Raw genomic sequence first — 6,000 nt, 5'->3', positions numbered from 1 at the left:
TTGCAAATAGTACATTATGTTTCTTCACACACTACTGAAAGCTGCTAATAAGGCATCAAAAATCTTTTAGCACAGCATTACTTTTTATGCCTTCTTCCTTGTTGAATTTTCAGAAGAGATCTTATTTATAATCTCTGCATCCATCCATTTCACAGAAACCTGGATTTCAGGTCCAGGTCAGTGTACCATGCATTGAAGTAGAATGTTTGATTTGCCACAACTACACTAGATACATTAAGGAAATCTAATTTTTAAAGACCAGTTCCAGATTACTTTCTTTCTGAGAATATAAATTTCTGGAGTTTATCTCTGAACTTTCATCTGAAAAAACAACCTGAAAAAAGCTACCTACAAATGTAGGTTTCTTATTACATTTCAATATTGAAATGAGCTTCTGCTTTATGATAAGGCCTTCACTTTGGATCTAAGTTTTCCTCTGTTCTTTTTTTCATCTCCCCTAAAATGTTGGTCCTCTTCTGTGCACATTGGGATGTCTTCTATCTGAGACCAGTGTGACAAACTAGTGTTAACTTGCTTGAGACATGGATTCAAACAACAAAGTTTCTCAAACCTGTGCAGATTGGTGTTGATTATCCCAAGCTATGAGCAACAATTTGTATTTCTGTCTTGTACTGACAGTGCAGGCTTACTGAATGATTCAACTGACCCTGATTTGTGTATTTCTTGACCCTTGTCATGCACTCCTCTTCCTGATCAGCTTTCTTTACTTGTTCCAGTTTCTGCTTAAAAGCTTTCAATTTTAAACATCTCAGCTCAAATCTGTTTTTCTTGATTCAAGGGAAGTACTGGGAATGCCAGCCAGATGATTGCCCTTCCCATACATTGATAGGAACTCACCTACTTTTTCAGAATACGCATCTTCTAGTTTGTGCTAACCTACCTACACTTTAATTCTTAACCAACAACTACAAAAGCAAGACTTAACTCAGTATTATATTCCCTTTCCTCTTTTTACCTGACTTCCCCCTCCCTTTTTTCCTCCCTGCAAATACATACAATCCATGCCTCAGCCAGCTCTGACAATCTTTGGTTGGAGCCAGACAGAAGGAATATCCAGTTAAAAATCTGCTATCAGTCCATCAGTAAATAAACTTTTGAGAAGAACAGAAGTATTTGCCAAGGATTTCATCTTCAAAACAGCTTCAGTTTCAGCACTTCAGTGCCTCTGCATATTAAAGGCAATAGTTTAGAAATTTGAGTTGTTGTTGTCTATTTCTGGAGCAATCAGATGTAGAATATTATAAGACCATGGTACTATAGTATTCTGCAGTTACATATTCCTCAAAGTTACACTTTATATGCTACAAAATTCAGAATAATTTGAATAAACCCTTCATTTGTGGGTATATAAACATATACCTTTGCTCTGTGTGGCATTATTTTTTGATCCCTTCTTTTAAACAGAACAAAATGCAAGTTGTCTTTTCCAAACAGCTCTTTATTTAAAAGATCATTAAATAAGATACCAAAACACAACAACTTCTACAGTATATGATTATACTACTGCCTTGAGGATTTGCTAGTACACAAAAGTAATCAAGAGATTTTATTCATTAAAGAGTTATTGAATAAACTATTTCTAAGATCTCTGTATCTGTTAAAAAGTAGGAAATACTTTAATTTTTTTTTAATTTTAGAACAAGAATGATTGGGTTTTAAGCATAGAGTTTGCTCATTCAAAAATGTCTTTTTGCATCCAAATAAAAGGCTTAAAAAATATTATATTAGAGGAACACTTGTTTTTAAATACATATAAACAATAGATTTGAAAAAGAAAATTGAAGGAACAACGCTATTCTTTCCAGACAAAATGATTCCCAAATCATATTGCTCTGTAAAAATTTTAAGAAAGTAGTTAGAACAATATAGCAATACTAGTTTCTTTTCTTTCCTTTCTTTCTTTCTTCCTTTCTTTCTTCCTTCCTTTCTTTCTTTCTTTCCTTTTTCTTTCTTTCTTTCTTTTCTTTCTTTCTTTCCTTTCTTTCTTTCTTTCTTTCTTTCTTTCTTTCTTTCTTTCTTTCTTTCTTTCTTTCTTTCTTTCTTTCTTTTCTTTTCTTTCTTTCTTTCTTTCTTTTTTCTTTTTCTTTTTCTTCTTTTTCTTTTTTTTTTTCTTTTTCTTTCCTACATTTTTTTAGACCTTGAGTTAAATGCTGACAGGGGATAAAATAACCTTTAATTCTAGAATACTACATTACAAAAATCTTTTGTGCAATTTGGATTTTTAAATCATTAATCTAAAAAAGCTGCAATAATGATGTCAAGATAGTAATTTAGGATGGCTCCAGTCTATTAGATTCACTGGTATACAAATCCACTCTTATAATATTAACACTTTATTAAGCAGCTGGGACACTGCACCTGTACAGAGGTCTTCATGTTGCTCCCAGTCATTTAAAAAGAAATGTGTAGATCACCTGAGTAGCCCTTTATGTATCCATAAGAAAACTATATCCTGCAAAAGCTTCCTACAACTGATTTGCAAGAGCAAAATAGAAAATGGTTCCAGACTAACCATGTACTGTAACCTCCGTGACAAAACAGACTAGTACTTGACACATTGGGAGCTCAAACAGAAAAATACTATTCCTTGATAATTCAAGTCCAGTTTTGTATAGTCCCTCTTTTTCTTCTGTACAATAGAATGTGATACAATTCCTGAGATATGAGCTGTACACTCTCCTCTGTTTGGAAAAAGCAAGTCTTCATTGGGCATCCAGGAGTTCTTGAAGGCTTTCTTTCTTAATAGCTGGCACCCTCCAAAAATTACTTGGTGGCTCCCATGTCATTTCCCCATATTGCTACCTCAGAGGAATCAGTCAGACAAAGCTTGCCTGCTAATGAGGTACCAGAAAGCTCTTTTATTCCACTGTCTGATTGATTAGTCTGAGACCTATCCAAGTATCCTGGATTTGGATGATTTTGAATCTGGTAATGAATATTTTTATGTGTGTTGTAATATGACACCTGCTGGATTCAAGAGGCTGGATTAGAATGTGAAGTTTCAGTAGAAATTAATATTAACAAGAAAATATGTTTAAGCTCTTCTTGTTAACAAAGCTTAGATATATGATTATAATACTCCCTGGCAGTCTGGTAAATGGAAAGAAACAAAAATCATTTGACTTATTACTTCATTTAGGTCTCAGGGATACTTAGTCTATCTATTCATCTGTCTATCTACCTACCTACCTACCTACCTGGCTGCCTGCCTACCTATTTATATATTTTCAGAGTTTTGCAGCCTCACTGGTGAATTCTGAATGCTTTAATTTGGCAGCAATTAAAATCTCATTCTCTGAGTTTCATTGTGGAGGTCAACCCCTTTCTTCCACATTTTTTTTTACTTCCTGGAGAGGGAGATCAAGGTGCTGACACTTTCGTTCTACCACAGAAGTCAGCACAGTTTATTTTGCAGATTATCTGAAACTCTTGTTTTCTCACTGCTTTCAGTTAGTCCAGGATTTTGGATGTGGAGGACATCAATGATCAGACTGGAACCTTGGGGAATTTAAGAAAAACCTGCTCTTCTTTCAGTCCTCCAACATGAAATTATTGTAGTGGTAGCTTGTATCTTCCATTTGAAAGTCCACACTGCAAATTGATAACTAATCTTGGGGGAAAATAATAAAGTTCAAGACCAATTTTGTCTATGTTTTGTGTTCATTAGGAGTTGGGTATGAGACATAGCCAATATCGTACATTTCAAACTTAAATCTCTCTTAATCTGAAAACTTAACATTTCATCCACTTTGTTTACAGCACGTCCATTAAACTCTTACCTAAAACATAAAACAACATTTTAACTTATAATAGAAAATACAGAAAAGATCAAAACTTAGACCACAAGCAAGACTTAAGAACTGAAGACTTGTTTTGTCAGCACTGCCTTTAACCTTGATAAAAACAACTATTATATTATAATGTTTCTTTTAAAGAAAAAGTAACAACTATGTGCTTTAGAGATTATAAAATTATTCATTTCTCAGTGTTTTACTTTTCCTGTATAGGGCATTTGAAATATTATGGATGATAACTTAAAAATATATAAAAGTAAAGTAAATCTCAGTTCCATTTAATTCTTCATTAGAAAGTACTGACAGGTTTCTGCAATAACTATATGACTATATCAAATATTTTAGGAGTCTAAGAAATAGTTAAGTATGAAGTTTTTGAATAATTGTTATAATTATTCATCTATGAACTTAATTAAAAGTCAGTAATAGAATTTATAAGAAAAATGTGCTCCTCTGAAGACATAGAGACAGAACATCTCTCAATAATTGCTTTTATTAAAAAATTACCTATATCAAAAGGGGTTCTTTAAGAAAAGGTAGCAGTCTCTAAATTAAAGGTCTTCAAAATAGTATTTTGGAAGGGAAGGGAAGGGAAGGGAAGGGAAGGGAAGGGAAGGGAAGGGAAGGGAAGGGAAGGGAAGGGAAGGGAAGGGAAGGGAAGGGAAGGGAAGGACTGTCTAAGTTTCTGAATTAATAAGTTCACATATTGTGATAGCCTTCTCTGACCCGAACTTCATCCAACACTCATTCCTGCTTCAAATATAGCAGCATGGGTATTGCAGGCAATGCACAGTTATGGGTGAGGCAGGTACCCTGAAGATCTCACTGAAAGAATGTGCAAAATAGAGACAAATACGCCTAAACCTATAATTTTTCTGCCGTTATCCAAAAATGAAGGCTAAAGAAAGACTGCAATTCTACAGCAGTGAGGCCATCAGAAGGTGGCAACAGCTAGAAGAGAGAAGAGATTCCAAGCAAGGAAGTCTCCCAGACTTCAAAATTTCCTTAGACAGCTCTGAGCACCTGGCTTAATTCTATGGCTTGTGTTTTATAGTATTTTAATACTGCTATGTTTGCTTTTCATGAATGACCAATAAACGGAAAGTCAGCACTGGATTTTTTTAGCTTAACCGACCATATTGCAATTACAGTTTTGTCTCCTCATCTTGTTCAGACTATCACACTGAATGACATTCCTCTGTCACCTCCATCAGAGACTAGGGACACCTGACAAGCTGTACTTTCCAGCCCTACTTTAAGCTGTCTCCACCAGTGACAAACAGTAGCTGGCTGTGTGTGGATTCACAGTCTGCTGAAAGGAAATGGCTTATTTAATACCATTTCCAGCCAGTCTGACTAATCTGTTAGCTCTGCACTGTAAAGAACAAGTACATGGTCACAAGGTAATGTGGAACACTAGATGGGGACGGAACAGTATCATCATTTCAGGTCATATGCCATTACTGTGGCTAAATCACCTCCAAAATGAGACATGGAAGGGTGTTTGTTTCTGAAAAAAATATGTTCTCTACCAGATGACAACCACATTACCTAACCCTATTTTTTTTCACTTTCATACTGTTAAATTTAATTTAAGATAAAAATATGACAATTTTTTTGTCTTATTCTTCTGGTTTTCCCATAAAAAAAGTGTTCTGAAGTTACATTTTATTTTTTCCTTAGGTACTGCAAGCAGCAAATTTTGGAACAAACTGTTCTGCTTTGTCATTGCAGAGCAAAAGATATTTTAGAATGCAAATATCCATAATAGGATGAAGGATGTTACAGGTTTGTTGGAAAGAAGGTGTTTCTTAACCACTTGAAAGCATACTGGGTCTTCAGTCTAATTTAATGTGTTTCACAAAAAAAGTAAGGTGTGTGAGTTTACTTATTTAAGTAAAGCCCTTAAGCACATTAAGCATTTAAAACATTGAGACTGAACGTACTTAATTGCTTTGCTGCATTTGAGTCATAATGATTATTGCAATAATTAGTGTATGCTCAGTTATTTCTTGTCAGTGCATGCATTTAAGTTATTGAATGAATAAACTGATTAATAATATTTGCAGTGAGAAAAGGAAATATAATTAGCTTTAATATAGTTAAAATACATTTTACTTCATCCCTCTCCATGAAACAAAGTATAACAAACTTGTGTGAGGATTTGAAAATTCTCCAAGTGTTT

The sequence above is a fragment of the Anomalospiza imberbis genome, chromosome 5, assembly GCF_031753505.1.
Source record: "Anomalospiza imberbis isolate Cuckoo-Finch-1a 21T00152 chromosome 5, ASM3175350v1, whole genome shotgun sequence".
NCBI lineage: Eukaryota > Metazoa > Chordata > Aves > Passeriformes > Viduidae > Anomalospiza > Anomalospiza imberbis.
The sequence above is the reverse complement of the archived record's forward strand: the minus strand, read 5'-3'. Positions refer to the sequence as shown.